Source organism: Anser anser, assembly GCF_964211835.1.
Source record: "Anser anser genome assembly, chromosome: 6".
In the NCBI taxonomy this organism is placed as follows: domain Eukaryota; kingdom Metazoa; phylum Chordata; class Aves; order Anseriformes; family Anatidae; genus Anser; species Anser anser.
Genome location: NC_139726.1, coordinates 34,012,024 through 34,030,075, shown reverse-complemented (window position 1 = coordinate 34,030,075; position 18,052 = coordinate 34,012,024). Strand labels below are relative to the sequence as shown.

Genomic DNA, 18,052 nt, shown 5'->3' with positions numbered 1-18,052 from the left:
TCACTTGTGGCACTGTGGATGAAGTATGCCTCCGCTTACCTACATACAAATTAAAAATACCCTGGCTCATTCACAGAGCGAGCCCCTGCGATGCAGGGATACAGCAAAATTAAGGTTGTATCCAGTAATTCCTGCTGAGTAAGGGCTGGTCTCACCTTGCCGTGTAGTTGTCAAGCAGAGCTGTGCGGCAGGAGGATGCCACCCAGTTAAGGCATCGATTATTTATCTTCAGCCTTGTGGCACCGAGCCCATGTACGGAGTTACAGGAGATTCGTTTTCTGTTTCCCAGACAAGTGGGGTCCATATTTACTTCTGGGTGGAACCTGGTGTTGGCTTACTTTCTCTTGGGCCATGGGACGGAAGGCTGTAGTTTCCCTCAGGTAATTTAGGGCTGATGCCTTTGCCTCTGCCCTGACGGAGGCAGAGCAGGGGCACAAAGCCCACAGCAGTCGGTAAGGAGAGCAAAACACGGCTTGCGCAAAGCGTGCTCGGCCAAGAGGCAATTCATTCTGAAAACTGTTTTAATTGTTTTGGAGTAATTTGGGTTGAGCTACTTCACATGGCATATGTTTTCTGGGAACCTGGCCAGCTCAGCAACAAGAGGCCACCAGAACATTGGCACCAACCATGTGGACGCGGGGGCCTTGAAGGAACGGGGAGCTTCATAAAGGCAGATCCCATCCGAATAACCTCACGGGGGCTCAGGACGGATGCCCCCTGGCTCCCAGGAGCGCTGGGGGTTCAGCTGCCATGACCGGGGGTTGTACTAGCATCAGGCTTTGAGGTCTGCCTGAACTAGCTGCTCGGCCATACGGTCTGGAGCTGTTCCACTTAGGTCAGTGGCACAACTTATTGGGTCAAGCCAGCTGGGAATACCCCTCTTTTGGCTGCCCAGCAGCAATAGGTGAACTTGAACTCCTTCCTTGCCTCCGTTTTGGCTGGGGGCACCTTTTTCTGACCGCTCTGCAGCCAGAGGGTGCCCTCGTGCACCTGAGAGGAGAAGAGCGGGGCTTCCCCACAAGAGGAAGGAGGGGCCAGACAGCTCCCTGCCGCTCCATTGCTCAGGTCCTGCTTTGGTGCATTTCCCCAACTCACACAAAACCCAGAGAAATCTGCTTCTTAATGCCAGAGAATAAGCAGCAGTGGGATTTCTTCATTTGCATGCAAAACACCGTGTCTCCTAATCATCTCCAACAGCCGTGAAAGCTCCTTCCAGAGAGATGCCACAAAAGGTCACACGTTTTCCTTTGAATGATGAGCAGTGCTTTTAAAGGAGCTTAAGATAAACTTCAGCCTATGCCCATATGATGTGTTTACTGCAGGCAGAGGCTGCAGCCCTTGGCTGAGCAGGGGTGGGGATGCTGTCCTCAGAGCTCAGACGGAAAGTCAGAAGCTGCCCGCACTGCCCTGCTGGGCTGTAGAGCCCGGCTGTGATTTCAGGGAAGGCATTTCATCTTCCTTGGCATCAATTCACAGTCTTTTAAAAATAAAAAAGGGCACAATGCAGTGCATTTTTATTTTTTTTTAGAACTATTTTCCTTGAAATTGAATCCACAGATAGCCTTAAGAAATGAGAGGCAGGGAAGAGGAGATAGAACGACAGCTGGGGAATAGGAGGCAGGTTATGGAAGACCAGAGGCAGATAACGTTGCTGTGGTATTACTTCCTAGGAACATAGCCCATGCTGATGCTGAATTACATTTTTTTTATTACAGAGAGCCTCTGCGTCATAAATACAAGTACATGGCAATAACCACGTTTTCTTTTTCTGTGTTCTGTCTGTGTATTGGGTTATAAACTCTTCAAGGACCAGCGCCTCTTCTCAGTGCCTACAGTGACAGGTCCCACTCAGCCAAAACCCTCGTGTGTTATGGATGCGCTCAGCACCTACGCCTATCGCACAGCACCATGGCCACTGGCAGCTCCTCCCAGCCGAGGAGGATTTTGATGCATCGCTCACTTGGCTTGTGCTCTGCTAGCTCAGAGGTTTGTTCCCAGCAGAGCTCGCTGAGTGACGGATGCTCAGCCAGGAGCAGCCCCCAAACTTTGGGCCAAGGACTGCAAGTGTTGTCCCGTCCTCTTGTATGTGATGGGATGAGCAGAAAACGAGGAGAAAATCAGGCTTTTACCCATGGCATCATGCTGTATCCCTAAGCAGAGTGGTTCATCCCCTTCTTTTAAGGAGATCCAGTATCTCTCTACCTTTATGGAAATAGGTTTTGAGCTATAAGGGTTGGTTTTTTTAAATTATATCCTCAAAATAGAAAGTATAAATTTTGTTAGCAAAACATCTGTGTCAGCGCAGAAATGGAGGTTCTCCTTGCTGTGTTGGTTTTTTTTTTTTTTTTGCTGCTATACGCAAATGTTTTTAAACCAAAAACGTGCTTTCTATTGCTTCATAACATCATCTGTGAATCCATTTCCAAATGTGTGAATTGAAAGTGGATCAGGAATTAAAAAAAAAAAAAAAAGTATCTGGTGAGTGGGCAGAACTGCTGCTCTCTGGATAACCGCCTTTCCTTTAGGACTTTCCATACTACACATGACTCACTTGGCATCAGGTTTAAATCGTGCTGAAGTACCTGAAATACCCTGCTACAGGAGGCTGCAGCCCTTGGGGTCAAATGGATCGGTAATACTTGGGTATTCAGTTATTTTCTTTAGTCTCATTGCAGGTATTTATAGAACAGAACGGTGTTTTAAGGAAGCTATTATGCACTTCTGAGCAATGAGTTTCTATTTTGAATTTTCCCCAAGACTTATGTGGGGGTTCAAAAAAAAAAAAAAAAGAGGCTTGCTAGATAAAGTACGAAAAAACTTGGTTTTGAAGTTGCTCAAACAAGTATTTGGTGGTAATGGCTTTGCTGTGACCCACAAAGTCCATCATCTTAAGGTCGAAGCACTATTTTTGGCTCGTTCTGTCTTGATAAGAGTGTTGAAATCAGCGTTGCCTTTTGTTGGAAAAAGCGTGGCGCTGCGAGCCACCGGTGCAGCCCAGTACTTACGTAGTCCCGGGCAAGTGAAGTGCAGCTTTCAGCCCCAGATCATTTCCTGAGATTTGGTCAGCTTAGGAAAAAGCACTGTTATTTGAATGCATTTCAATACAATCAGAAGCATGTGGCGCTGAGAGAATAATAACTTTCTTTACAGGGATTTGGTTTCGAGAGGTTCGAAATCTGTATTTACCCTGTTTTTCTTGTTGGCTCGCCACTCACTAAGTGTTTTCAGAAGCACCACACAGGTCTTTTTGAGGGAGGAAATGGGGCAACTAATGCTTTCTGCTGTGTCGTGCCATGGTTTCTCATCTCAGCACTGCCTCATAATTCCCCGAATAAAGGGAATTATCAGATGGGGTGATAGAAAATAGAGCCGAGGAACAGGGGTCTCATCCCAGCTGAGCAGACGGCTGTCAAAGAGGAGGTGGTGCTGCTTGCTGGTGGAAAGGAAGCCACAGGAAGTTTTCCCAAGACTGCAGAACCTCAACACGGCTTCTGGCTTGTAACAGAGGTAGTTACTCGTTAGCTTAATTTTTTAATGAAGTGAGAAAGCTGTGCACCAATTCCTTGTGAAACCACAAGATAGTGGTCTCCTGCTTCTGGCAGCTTCTGGTCATTTTAAACACTGCGAAAGATGTAGTTTTCTCAGTAAAGTCAACAAAATTGTCTGAAATGAGTGCTCAGAAGAAAAACATTCATGTTTTTACTAAATCCCTTAACTTTAATAAGGACACACAAGTGTGTATCCTTTATGGGAAGGCTGGCCTCAGCTTGACCTCAGCTAGCCATCTGGATCCCTATTTCCTACTAACATATAGCCCGCTGAATTTGGCTTTTATGACTTATAGCTTAAACTGTTAAATACAGAACATTTGGTTTCACAGGAACCAGAGAATTTTCAAATAAACAACTGGCTGGGATATATACATGACATGAGAGAGTCCTCAGCTAAAAGCCTTGTGTTCCTGCAAGGCTCACGGGCTCGGGGTGCGGGGTGTGCACCCAAGCTGGGCTCCAGCTGCTGCAGGAGCCGAGAGGTCCCCGCAGCGTGCACTGAAGATGCTGCAAGGTCAGCCTGCTTACCAGCACGTGGTAAGTGTTTCTTTAGAATTGAGAGAATCGTCAAATTTAAAAAACCAACATGTTTTGGTCATGGTCAAGTGGGTAGCAGCAAGCTTGTCGTTAGCTTTATTTATGGGCACGTTGTTTCGTTCTGCCCCTGCTGCCCACGTCCTGAACAGAAAAGCCTGGAAACGAAGCAGGATCTCTGACGAGCCCCGGCAGACAGGCGGAGTGGATTAATGACAGGATGCACTCCCGAGTGCCCACGAACCTTAAACACAGCTGGGAAGCGCAATCGCTGCTCCCAGCTGCGAGGCTGGCCCTTTGTGCCGCGTGTCGCGGAGATGGCAGCGTCGCTGCCGGGGCCTTGGGTCCTTGGCAGGAGGCTTGGGGGGGTGGGTGAGCAGGGCAGGGGGTGTTGGTGGGCACCGAGATTTCCTACTGTCTTAACTCTCTGGGGACAATGTGATTGTGGCACTTAAAACCTCCTTTAAGCGTCACTGAATCCTCCACAGACTGGCATTTCTTTCCACATGCCTTGTGCTGGGCAAATAATGTTTCTCTTTGCTGCTCTTCGGAGTTTAGCAAGGAGGACGGCAGTCACGGGCAGGCAGGGGAATGAGGGAGAACAGGAGGAGGCAGAGAAGCAGGGTACGGATGTGCTGGTGCCCCCACCCGTGTCAGCACAGTGGTTCCAGGCCAAACGTGTGGCTGCTGTGAGCTCTGTTTCACGGTGGGAGCATCTCTTCCTGGTGGTCCTGGCATCACTTTCTCTCTGGTGAGGAGCATTATTCATTTATTGAAGTCAGCAGCAGGTCGCTAGTTTTCCTGCAGAGCAGGACCCAGCTGCGTGTGCAGAAGAGTTTCGGTGCAGGTGCAGTTGTTTCAGCGGTGCAGAGCCAGCGCAGGCCCTGGGCTGGGAGAGACAGCCTGCTTTTATCAGCACTCACGCTGGTCAAGCAGAAAATAAGACGATGCTGCATCTCACATCTGGGGATTGATGGCATCTGAGTGAGATGGAGCTGAATTTTATCCAAGATTGTTACCTCTGGTTCCTCTGAGTGCTGCCCTGGCAGGAGAGGGAAGCTCGCACCCACCAAGCTTCAAGTCCAGTCTGGTGAAGTCTCTTCGTGGCCCCTCAGAGGCTTCCTTGACATTTCTGCAGCTGAAGGAGGGAGCTGCACGCTGGGCTGTCCCACTTACCATCTCCTGAGCTGCTGTGACATGGCCTTGTTGGGCTGCTGGCAGCTCGTGGAGGCTGTGCCTGTGGGGTGGGAGCCCGCGGGCGTCTCTGGGGGCAGCGACAGTAGGGGACGTGCCTAAAGCCCCAGCAAAACAAGTAAAAGCTCCCAGTTGTCGACTACCGAAAGACTTTGCTTTCCTCAGTTCCCCTTCACCCTGTGACAGGTGACTTGTGCATTCCAGCTTGCTGGTGGAGATAAGCAGTTTAGGGGTGGTTTAAAAGGTGAAAGGCTTAAAGCCTACGGGCTCCGCGGATGTGGAAGCGCGTGTGCTGCTGGGATGCACGGAAAGGGGGACAGGCAGATACGAGCATTAGCAAGGCGACATGGCTCCTTCCAAAAGTGCCAGGAAAAACAAACTTCCTTTATATATTATGGGATGCAATCAGTGACTAGCTAAGGTGCTTTGAATGAGGAGAAGGGAGAAGCAGAAATCCAAGTTCTCACAGTGGGGTTGTCTGACTTTGTCATCACAATCCTCTTCTGCAGCTAAATTGGCACCCTTACATTGTGTAATACCCCAGTGATGTGAAAAGCAAACCCAACCCAAGCCAAAAAAAAATGACATTTTTGTGTCTTACTTGACATTTCCATCACACCTCTGAAGTACTGTTGACTTCTAAGATGTACTGTGAAATTTTTCTGCCTGCCTACTAGAACACAGGGAAATCTGCAGGATGGATAAAAGCAGCGTGTTAGGAGAGGATCCTCAGGCAGGAGGATGGAGCCAAGCTGGTGCAGTACCTCTTGCTGGCTGCCCACTCTTACATCCTCCTTTATTTCCCAGTTGCGGAAAGACCCCTTGCTGCCTGCTTAAGAGCCACAGAAATGGGGAAGACTCCTGAGCTGTGCAAGGCAGTGGCTGCAGCTGCCTTGCCCGCCCCAGCTGCGGTTCCCCGGTAGGACGGGACTCCACAACGTGCTCTCCGTGCTGCTGGGTGGAAGCACGGCCCTGGAGCATCGCTGGAGGCAGCAGGGGCCTGCCCTGTGGTTGGGCTGGGCTGTGGAGCTCCTGCCTGCTCTGGGCAGTGCAGCTTCCAGCTTCGCTAAGGGCTTTAGGGAAGCTGGAAGTGGCTCTGCCCAGCCACCGGTCTTTTCTCAGGGCGATGCTGTGTCCCGGCTCCTCAGCCCTCTTCTTCCCACGCCTCCCCCCAAATTAGCGCGATAGCTAAGGGAGAGAGAGACTCCTGTGCAGTTGGTTTGCAACAGCTTGGCTGTCACGGCTTTTGTCAGTGCATGAAAGGCAGGGGCTGAGTTTCTGTGCCGATGGTGTCTGTCACCCATGACTGAGACAGAAAGCCCTCTGCAGTCTTGACACATCCTGGCTTGCTTCACTGCAAGCACTCTGCTTAGGAACAGCCTCATTTCAACACATGCTTTTGGTTTTGCAGTCGTGAGCTTACTGCAGGCCGTGGGCTTGGTTTTGGAAAGTACTGTTAGTCTAAGGACAGATTAAATGCAGTGCTTAATAAGGTGCATGCGGTACCATACGCTCTTCTAAAGTCTGAACTAAAATGACTCTAGCAGACAGTCCTTGTCCAGCAAGGATGCTAGTGAGCTTTTCCTCTCCAGCCTATGAAGGATCTTGTGTCTATGCTACAGTTTAACGTCTGTCTGAAATAGCTGAGGTTTCTTGAAGCTCATGGCAAAAGATGCGGGACGTTGCTATGCCAGCACCTCTCAGCAGTGAGTTTTATGGTGCCCTTCTCCTGGAGGCAGCCAGCTAGAGCCGTGGCTGCAGGCGCACCTGGGAGCAACACATCGCAGGCGGGGGGAGCTCAGAGCGACCGGGGCTCTTCCCGCTTTGCTGACGAGCTGAGAAAAAAATAGGCCAGCGACTTGTTTTACAAGTCTCTTAAGCTATCGTAAGAATTTATAGAGTTCATTATACGATAAATTATAGCTATAAAATAGCAGGTGGCACATCTTTCAAGCAGTATGCATGAAAATTCATCTCGGCAAGATCAGGAAAACAGCCCCCAGACCTGCCTTCACTGAGCAGCCACAAAGGAAGTGAGTTGTAGTTAAGAGAAACGCAGTGTTACCGACAGGCCTATGCCAGCGAACGGCAAAATGCCTCTGTGGTAATTGCCATCAGAACAATTTCTTTCCTGCTAGTTATAAAATCAGCTGTGCTGTTAGAGACACCGTTTGTAAAACCCAGACACTGTATGTTTTCATTAAAGGTAGCGGCTGTCTCCATCTCCCAGGCTCCTGAAGCACAACCCCTTTGGGGTCCTAGCTGGGCTGCTGCATGCAAGCTGTGAAAATATTGATGTGCTCGTTTTATCCTTTGCCTTCCTCGTCCTTTGCTGGTTCCTTTCTTTATTCCTCACTGGCAGCCACTGGCGCAGCCAAGTTACTTCTGTGCCAAGAGGATGAGGAAAGTCTTTCCTCCCAAGCCAACTGTGCTGACACCGCTAACCTTGATTTCCATAAATGATTGAACAGTGTTCTGTCGGCAGCTTAGTTCAGGCTCTGCCTACCCGAGATGCTTGGGTGCTGAGAGAGCTTTCAGTCTTCCCCATTTCTGCCTCCTGGTCAGGTTTGGTTCTGGCCACGTCCTCCTTCATGGCTGTGAGCTAGCAGTAGCAGTCCTGGGATGCTTATTCCCCATAAAAAGACTTTTCCCAAGTTATAGGGGCTTTTTACGTTTATTTTAACCCACTGAAAATTGTGATTGTGTATTAGTATAGTGGGAAGGGGATTTCTCTGGTCAGCAGACAAGCAGCGCTGCTTAAGCGGTGGGAATTAAGACGTGTTAAGAGTATTCCAGTCATTTGTAACTCAGAGGCAATTTAATAGCGTTTAGAATAAACAAATTTGTGGCGGCACGATCAGCAGTGCTTGTTTTTGCAGCCGGGTAGAAAGGGAACACTTCCTAACAGGACAGCTAAGCCAGCTTTCAGAGGTCAGGATCTTTGGCAAGGGAGAGGAGAATTCAGACCGAGCTCTACGGCAAGCCTGCGGCGAAGGTTTCGGTGTGGATTTTCCTCCAGGATTTTCCTCTATCTGGACAACACCGGGCTCTCAATGTGCAGGTTCAGGTCCCCTCTCTGCTTTTGAGGCTCTGCTGCTGAAGGGAAGGGATGGAAAGGAGGAGGAGAGTGCTCTGGAAGGAGAAAGCTACTCGGAAAACACTTTGGTGCTAATGGATCGGATCCATTTGCAGCCTTCCTGTTTGCAGACTGCTGCGTGTAATGCGTTGTTGGGCAAAACACTAAATGCTTCCAAGTAATTGGTGGCAATTTCAGCTTTATCATTGCTTTCATGCCGCTCCGGGGGAATGCGTAGCAGAAGACAAGCTCCCAGACCCACGAGTTAATAGTCTTCTAAGTGCCATTGTGCAGGCAGCGGGGTGAAGCTAATGGCTACCAGAGGCGGGCCCTAGGGTACAGGGGCTGATCCCAGATCGACAGCGCTATCGGGGGGCGGTGGAACAGCCTGGGAAAAGTATGCCCGTAGTCCTTGTAGTTCTAATCACAGCAACTGCCTGAGGGGTTGTGCAGGTCTTTGGAAAACACCCCAAAACTGAAAGGAAGAGAAACAGCTGCTGTAGAAGACAGGTGCTTTTTTCTGTGGAATACAATGTATGAATCTATCAAAGGAGTTGGTTTTGAACGATTAGGAGGAGGAGAAGCAGGAGAAGGAAGAAGAGCTTTCCTTACCCACCGTGCTGCCTGGGCAAGTGAAAACGTTTGGGGTGAAAAGCAGCTCGTCTGTTCTGTGCCGTGTCCCCTGGGAAAGGGGATGCTCAGAGCAGCGAGGCGCCATCCCCTGCGGCCCCGGCGCCGCAACACCGACGGGCGGTGTCTGCCTTCATCAGAGCACAAAACAGCTGCAAAGACTGCCAGTTTCACTGAACTCCTCTCTGGGACAGGTTCTTCGGGGATTTCTGCCTGAAGCAAGAGGGACAGGGGGAAAAAAAAAAAAGAAAAAAAAATGTTTTCTAATGCATTCTGCACTGTGACGGCTAGAAGATGCTTATAGGAAGTGGAAGACCCCATTCAAGCCTGTACTGCCAGATTCTGACCAGACACTTAAACGTTACCTTCTTGCTTTCTAGATAAATACCCCAAATCTGGAGCTGTTGGCTCCTCTGTGGGTGGGGGTCTCGTGTTTTCTGAGAAATCTCTGAATGTCCTCTTTTCTTCCCGGTCAGGAAGAGGTAGGAATGCCACTTACAGCCTGTCCCCAGCAAATTCCTGGGACAGCAAAACTGCTTCCCCCTTCTGGCATGCTGTATTTTGATTGTCTGGTATTTTTGGTATTCAGCTGCAGGCTAAGATCGCATTTATTATGGTAGACCTTTAGCAGAGAGATGATTGGGGTTTCAGTGCAAGCCACCAGAGCGTATGTTCAATGATAACAGACAATGTAAAAGTACAGAGCTCGATCTTTCTGTTTTAAATTCCCTAAAATGCCACCTAGGCAGCTGGGATGCGTGTTGCAGGTGCATCCACCCTTCTGTTCGTGTTGAATGCTGCTCTCTCCCGTGTTTAGCCCTCCCAGGAGAGGCGTTTCCACCTCCTCGGGCTCTGCCTGCGTGGCGCGATTCCGCACCGCTGACACATCGGAGGGCTGCTGGGACGCTGAGTGCTGAACGCTCAGCTGCCGAGAGCATCCATCTTTCTGCTGAGCCAGAGCAAGTTTAATTAGCTTATTTACCATTCCTCTTCATCCAGCGACTGGGCAGAACTGATGCTGGCTGGGGCTGCGTTCCCACACAGCTCAGCTCATGTAACTGATGACTGCGTGTGAGCGAACGGTGTGCGCCGCTGGCAGCTGCTGCAGGACAGCGCAGCAGTCACTCCCCGTTTGTCTGCTGTCAGAAGTGTCTGCAGCCCTCCCCTCTGAGGCAGCAAAACCTTTCGGTTCTTGCTGAGCATTGCCTGGGCAAACCGGTGAAAAGCCGTGGTAAGCACGGCCCCACGCTGGCGTGGGAGATGTACTCTGCATGAAAAGAATGACTCAAATTAAAATCAGCCAAGTTAAAAGCAAATGGGAGGCAGCATTAAGCACAGGTGATCATACCAGCTGTCCCCATCAGGCACCTTTGAGGATACTCAAAGGGGACACGTGGTGAAGAGGCACCTTGCTCCCTGACTGGCATCTGTCCACTGGCATCCCCAGCTGCTCTGAAATGGCACACTGGGGACTCGCTGGGGGGCTGTTTCAGGGGATTTCATCATCAGGAGGTGCAAAGTGGAGGGAAGGCAGTGCTGGGGGGCATGCAGAGGACAACGCGGAGCCAAGCACTTGAACTTGTTGTCCCCAGATGGCTATGAAGCTGTGGGAGTGTGCAGCACAAGAGCTTTAGGCGTGAGCTGCAGCACTTATGGGCCAAGGCAGATAAAAGGCAGTGGAGAGCACTGCTCTCGGGCTGGCAGGGAACAGACTCCAGGGTCTTCTTCCATTCAGTGAGCTCCTCCAGCTCTTCTTCCATTACTTTGTGGGCATCTTTGCAAGCACCTTCCTAGTTCCTGTTTGCAGCCCTCCGGCGGCAGGGCTGCGTGTGGAGCAGCCCGGCCAGACCTCAAGTGGAGGGGCTTTGGCCAGGAGTGTGTCGTGCTCCATTTGCCATCCCTGCTGCGGGGATTTTTGGGGCCATCACCAGCTGGCTGTCCTTAGGGCAGGCCTAGGGATTAAGGAGCCCCTTGGTGGTCCCAGAGCAGGCTGGACACAAGAGGGGATCTGGGTTATTGTGTCTCAAGTGAGCCTTGGGAAAGAAAGCTGGGAGAAAGTCTTGGATGTAGGTGTCTGTGTATGTACTATCCTATAGTCCTTGCAGTATTGAGTTAATGCTAAACTAACTGAATAGCGACTAAATAGCATGTATCTCTCTCTATTTCTTCATAGGAACAGAGAGTTTTCCTTGTTTAACAACCAGACGCGGCATCCTGTCATCCGCTTGAACAGGTATGACCTTTTTCCTTGTTAGCTATTTTCGCACGGAGGCTGCTTCACCGGGCCAGGGAGGCTTGAGAAAAGAGCAAGAAGAAAACTTCTGTAACTCCTGGAACAATTGGTTTTTCTGGGGTTAGTTTCCACTTTTGTAATCCTCCTTGTTTTTTATTTTAAAAGCCTTTTATGTCTGATGGGAGCCACCAGGCCCCTTGTCTACTCAATTGTCTCCCTGCTTCTGGTTTAGCAAGAACCACCTTACAGCTCAGGGTGGAAAGAGTTAAGATGGTGTTGGTGCTAAAGGAGGGCATCTGAGAGAGGTGACGGTGTTGCTGCTACGGGAATGGATTTCATTTAAAAGACTTCCTACAAAGCGTAAGGGAGAAATGCAGTAGGGCAGAGCGAATAGGGTGCCAAAGTGACCGGGTTTCTGCTGCTATAACTACTCTTGAGCAGGTAGGGTGAAATATTGCTGTTCTTCTGGTTGTGCTCACCCTGGCCTTGCAGTACGAGCAAAACAAGGCTTTCAGGAAGATGAAGGGGATGCTGGTAGTAAAGTGACAGATGTAAGGCGTACTGGGAGGGTGGGCAGCTTCCCAGGGTCTCCTGTCAGCTCAGCAAGCTGGAGACGGTTCACGCTCTGCATCCTTGGAGGAGTGTGGAAAGAAACGTTTTCTTCAGCTGGTAAAGCTACCTCCTCTGTGTTCCTTCTGTGAGATTGTACTTCGAGGGGAAGGGAGTAACAATTAATAACGGGTGATATTCATGAGCCAGTGGGCAGGCCATTCAGGGCTTTGTTTTACTGAAATTCTGCAAGCTGCCATTTTTTGATGTTGGAAAAGCAAGGCAGCAATTTTGTTTATACAGAATAGACTAAGGAGTCCTAGAGTATTTTTAAACTTCTCATGTTTTTTCTGCTCTTTTCTGACCAAAATGAGTTTCCCCTATTCCCACCGAGTAGTCTGTGCCATGCTTCTGAGGCTGCCAAGATATTTGATGATGAAAAAGGGGAAACATAAAACAACTTTAAAGGAAAGCAAGCTGATAGTACAGAATGCAAAAACATTGATAGCATGAGATCTGGCATCTGTGTATACGTGCACACACGCACTTGTATATCTAAGTGTATGTATTGGGTCTGAGGCTGCTTTTGGACTGTTTCAGCTCTTACAAACCCATAAATGTACTCATTTCCTGAACAACCCCTTAGTTGACATCTGCATGCCGTCTCTCCTGGCCCTGTGGGGTTGAAGGAAAAGGAAATCAGGGATCAGACTTGTCCCTCTGGGATTTGAGGGTGCATAGAGAGCACACACAAGTGCCAGGCACTCTCTCTCTTTCTAAACTATTTATTCTCTCTTGCAAGCTGTATCAACCCAGACCCGAAAGTCAGATTAGAGCCGTGTGCCAGCCTCTCCTGTCCCCGAGGGGCGTGCTGCTGGCGAGGGGGCACAGGGCTGCCGGCCCCTGGCTGCACTGGTACTTGCAGGACACATTTTAACCCTAAACCCGCAGGAGGTCTGTCTGTCTGGTGGCAGCATGAGTGCTTGGCGTTCAGGGCAGCCCAGCAGCTGGGTTAGGAGCGCTGGCCTCCCCGCTGGGCCCGGCTGCCTGCCAGCCCCTGCCAGGGCAGCACAAGGCCGCTTGCAGCGATCCTGCGCGCTTTAGGAATTTTCCCATGGCCCTGCGATACCCGTGCAGCCATGTGCAAGTGCCCAGTGAAGGATTAAGCGGGCTCTGAAGACTTAAAGTAATGGGCACTTCTACTGTGTTCACCATTCCTCCGTTGGTAGTGTTCCGCTGGTGATGAAATACATCCTCAGACTAGAGAAAATGCCAGAGCTAGTATTTTCCATGCAAAGTCACTACATCAGCGGTTAGGGGGGAGAAATTTGACGGTGACATCTCGTGAGCATTAGCTGTCCTTTGTCACGCAGTGACTAACAGGGAAAGCAGTGTGGGGTAGTAGTGGAAATAGTGCGCTGCAGGTGCGTGATGGGTTCTGAGCGTCCTCCAGGGCCGGGCTGTCAGGTGGGGAGGACGCGTAACAGAAAGGTGATAGGCAGGCAGAGCACAAGATACAACTTGGTGATGTTATTGGCTCTGTCTTCTCTTTTCTCCATGCCACTGGCTTGGGTGTCTCCTGCTCGGCTTTGGGAAGGCTGCAGGGAGGTGTCCCTGCCTGGGTGCTGTGGCACAGGGCTGAAGGAGGCTCTTGGCGTGCCCGCATCCAAGCCACCTTCATCAGCTGCCCTCTTAAAAATAGTCTCCTCTGACCCGTAGGCTGGTCTCCAACCCCACTGCTAGCTGGAAACCTCTCCCTAGCCTCCAGCTAAAATTTATCGACAGCCGCAGTGTTCTTGTACCAAACTAGCCTGTGGTTTTAGCTGCCTTGTGCTCACCCTTGTCGTCAGCCTACCTGCTGCTTCCTCTGAAGGCAGTGCTGTCATTGATTTTATGATCAACCTGCCTCTTCCTCCTTTCTTCTGATCATCTTAATAGCCAGTTTCTGCACTCCCGTTTGCAAACACCTGTTTTGAACAGAAGCCATAAAAGCAGAACACCCTGTTACTTGTACTTATCCCGTCATCAGCATTTGCTACATCTTGAAAGGCCTCAGGCGTGGTTGTTAAGTGATGGAAAGGAAGGAGAATGTCCCCTGTCACTAGTAAATCACGCTGATGGTGGTGGTGGTAATAAGCCTACCTGTTGGGCTGAGTCACTGGTAGATGCTTAACACTTGTTTACAGCCAAGCAACGGGAGTCTTGAGGCAGGAATTGGCAGGCAGAGAGTACATGGCTTGCTGCAGCTTTTTGGTGGGTATTTTGGACGCGGGAGGTGGGTCGGAGAGACCCGGAGGGGAGAGGAAGAGGGAAATGTCATTCTTACTTTCCCCTCTGTGATGATGAGCAGTGACAGGTTCATTTGCAGGAAGAGGTTGGTGAGGAAGCAAAGCCGGACCGTTCTGTGTGCTGAGTGCTCGGTGCTTTTCTCAGGTTCAGCAGCTGACCCCAGCGCTCAGCCTTTCCCCTCCTGTGCCGTAATAGTGCACTGCCTGCACAGTGGAACCAAAATAAGCAAGGTGAGCTGGCGAGCTGGTTTTTGCTCATGTGAAAACTTTCAGCAGATGAGAAGCATATTTTCTTTTGCATCTCTGACAGTAAAATCAACAGAGTGCTTCCTGCAGCTCGAGAACCAGTCCAGTGTGCTAATGTTGAACTTTCCCAGCTGCAAGGTTTGTCTCCTGAATCACATCTCGAGAGAAAACTCCATACCGGGAGTAGGAGCTCAGCTCTCCTAAAGTCAGTTGAAGCTTTGCCATGGACTTTCTTTTAAAAATATATCATTTTCTAAGGATTATAACTTCACATCAGTGTGAAGAAGGAGTTGCAGAAACAATGAGTTGCAAAACCAAACCTGTCGAGGTGCAGCTGGGGCAGTGAGCTGGCGAAGAAAGTTTTGTGTTGCTTGCCTCCTCGTGTAGTCTGACCTACCAGGTGTCCCTTGTTTGTCTCCCACAGCAGACGCTGCTGCTGCCTAAAGCCAGCTTTATCCCCAGCTTGTAGTGCCAAGTTCTCTTGAACTCTCCTGCAAAGCATCTGGTTCTGGCTGGTGTCAGGACACGGGGATCTGCTCTCGCACATCAACACTGGGGGCTGGAATCACTGCTGCCTGCAAGGCAATCATGGAAAAAATGATCCCATCCCGACTTGCTATCTTTAAATGGCTTTGTAGTGCAAGTCCCCGGCTGCTTAAGCGCTACCAACCCCTTCAGGTTCAGTGCTAGAAAGCCCGATGCTCAGAGTTCAGCCTGAGTTAGGTGTATTTTAGCAGTCATGTTAGTAAACATGCTTTTGGAACAGCCAGGGGGAGGAACAGGAGTGCTGTGTGCGTTCTAGCAGGAGAGGAGCCTGCAAGAGAGAGGCACAGCTTCGTTTGTATTGAGCAGCGAGGCTTATGCGAAGAGCAGATGTTTGTTCCTAATGTTCTTTCCAGCACAGCTGATGAAAGAAAACTCTTCATAATCGTGACCAAAGATATTCTAGTTGTCATCCTTAAGATGAGTCATTTTTTTCCCCTCGTTTCTAATCCCTCTGAGGCTTTGGTCCCTCCTGAAGCAGGAAGTTATCATTCAGCCCGGGCTCTGGCTAGGACATGGTGGGCAGCTGGAGGAGTTGCGCCGGGAGAGGGACAGGATGCACTGCACGAGTCACATCCTGCTGAGGGCTTCACGTGTAAAGGGGAATCCTGGCGTCACAGAGACAGCGTGTTCTCTTCTTCGTTTTCCTAATCATCCTCCAATTCTTTATCAGAAGGCTTCAGGACATTTTTGTAATAAAATTGTAAGTTTGCCTGTTCTTCGGCCTTTTACCATGTTTGCATGGAATATGCAGGGCAGGTTTCAAGGCACTCTGCTCATCAGCCCTGTATCAACAGTTAATTTATAATGTTACCCCTACCTACATCCATAAGGTTTCTCTGCAGCATACCCTTAATAAAATCTCCCTGGTACCCTTATTTTAGTTACAACTTCTTTGTGCAAAAAAATATTTTGCTTATACAATTACCCTTGCGTAATTTTACCGTGAGGAAATGTAACAGAAGAATTAGGGTTCTGCTTTATGGGTGGAATGAAAACAAAATTAGACACAACAGGATCGAGTCTAGGGTTAATGGCGGGATGCCTGGGAGCTAGCTACTGTGTGCAACAGCTTTTGCTGTGACTCTTGTTAACGCTCTGATTCATTGCTGTAGCTACCATAATATTAGCGACTAGGTGTCCAAGTCTGGATTAGATCACTGCTGTGTTAGAAGCTGCGTGCTCAAACAGCGCAGTTGTTCCAGACCCCAAAGAGCTTACAGTCAGATCTACAAAGAGACGTGGAGGTGTGAGCAGCAGGCTGGTAAGACTGTGTTTGCCAGTGTAATTACTGGCTTAGAGACCCCATAGCTCATGCTGGGAAATCAATTCTCACGTGATGCAGTTCACCTGAGACATATCAGCATGAAAGCACATTGATTGTGCATCTGACATGGGACCTAATGCTCTTTTACTTGTTTTGTTTTGTTTTTGACTTAAAATCGAGTGTATTATGAGTTACAAAATACATGCTGCTGGCTTCATCTTTAGTCTGTCTCTGCTGTTTAGCATGTTTTCCACTGGGAATATTTTTTCTAATACAGCAACAGAACAGCTACTAACACAACGCTTGTAGCAAATGGCAGAAATGGACAAAACAGTTCGACTCCATTGAAAACTGGTCCAAATGTTGGCCTTAAAATGGAATCAGATGCTACTCTTTTGCTTCCCCCCCCCCCATTCTGAATGTTTAGATAACGGGCTTCAGCTAGCAACAAAAGTACCAAATTAAGGCAAGAAAAGCTATTTTTTTCTGGCCTGAAGAAAGTGGGGAAGATGTGGTAAAGCCTCCTTTCTGAAACTGAGCTGTTCCTATGCCTTTTAGGGCAAATCTGCTTTGAAATGCCCGGAGTTGGGTCTCCATATTGGTTTGAGTTCAGCTCATTGCTGGAAATGGCCAATTAAACAGTTTTGTAAATTGAAGTGATTGGCATTATTTGGCAGTGTGAGTTGGAGCCTGGTGCCAGCTCTCACAGCTCACCTTTTCCATTGCGCTGCCTGCAGTCTGTGCTCTGCTCTCCAGCCCTGCTGCTCCCTCCCTGGGGTACCACCGGTTTCCTCATCCCCTTGACTCCCCGTGGAAGATTCACACCTTCTCCTGTGATTCTTCAGACCCACAACACCTGGTTCTTCCCTTCATCCCTGGCTCTATTCCCCTATGTTTTTTCTGCTTGTTTACCAAAATATCTCCATTTGCTGTCTCCATTTACTCCCTGGACCATCGGGGTCCCCTGAATTAATTTCAGTTCCACGCAGCATTTCCTCAGCAGCTCTCCAAGACCTCTCTGCAGTGTTTTCCCCCTGCAGCTTAACCAGCACCTGGTTCATCCCCTACCTGTCTCTGCTCAGACAGTGAATTGGGCCAGAAGCAACCTATGATGTGGCTGAGCATGAGCTCCACATCTGCTGAGTAGACCAGCAGGAAGCTGCCAAGCAGAAGGAATAGGGGTTGAGCTCTTCTCCTTCTGTCCCCAGAGGCATTAATGCCTTCCATCTCCTCTACCCATCTGGAGGTTTCCTGAGGTGGTAGGTAGGAGCTTAGTGTCTTCTGTCAAACATGATCGAAATTGGCCGGTGTGATTCACAATTCTGCATGTGGATAGACACAGCAGACAGCAGAGAAAGGCAACAGGAGCACAGACATCATGAGAGAATTAGGGAGCAAGTATTTTTGGATTGCTTGCACATTCACACATCTTCAGCTGAGCTAACCAGCACAATCAAGCAGGGGGCTGACGATGCTGCTTTAATGGCAGGGAGAAATTTTAAGGACCTGTTATGTAGTTGTGGAGAGAGGCTGCTATCAAGGACTTGGTGCATACCTTGTGATTTATGTTTGCTTAAGTGGGTTCTGGCACTACAACGTGTCACATTTTTAATTGCTACCCAAGGCAGTTCTTTGTAAAAGTATTTTTAGAAATGAGCAGCCATCAGAAGGAGAAATGCAGAAAGCTTTATATAGCTCCCTGGAGGAAAGAGGGGGAAAGTGTTAGGGAGAGTCTGTGAAGGAATTAAGTCATTTAGAGACAATCCACTTGGCCAGGCCAGCAGCCCTACAGAGCTGAAATAAGATTTTGCATTTTCATTTGTTGTTGTTTTTGTTGTTTTTTTATGCTAACATCAATAACAGGGGCTCCTTAGTGTGGTGTGCAGGCTGCAACCTTCATCAGAGACTTCACACACATGTTTTTAAACTGTGGTTATTCTT

The 18,052-nt window shown here is 49.2% G+C and overlaps 1 protein-coding gene across 41 annotated transcripts in view; it reads left to right on the top strand.

Moving 5' to 3' along the window:
- MAP2 (microtubule associated protein 2) overlaps positions 1 to 18,052 on the top strand; it is a 197,917-nt gene that overhangs the window by 96,332 nt on the left and 83,533 nt on the right. For 36 of the 41 annotated variants that reach the window (XM_083842122.1, XM_083842114.1, XM_083842108.1 and 33 more), the window contains one exon: positions 11,159 to 11,218. The exons of the other annotated variants lie outside the window; for them this stretch is intronic. The gene's annotated coding sequence lies outside the window, so the exon portion shown is untranslated. The remainder of the gene's footprint in view (positions 1 to 11,158; positions 11,219 to 18,052) is intronic. 41 annotated transcript variants of the gene reach the window in all.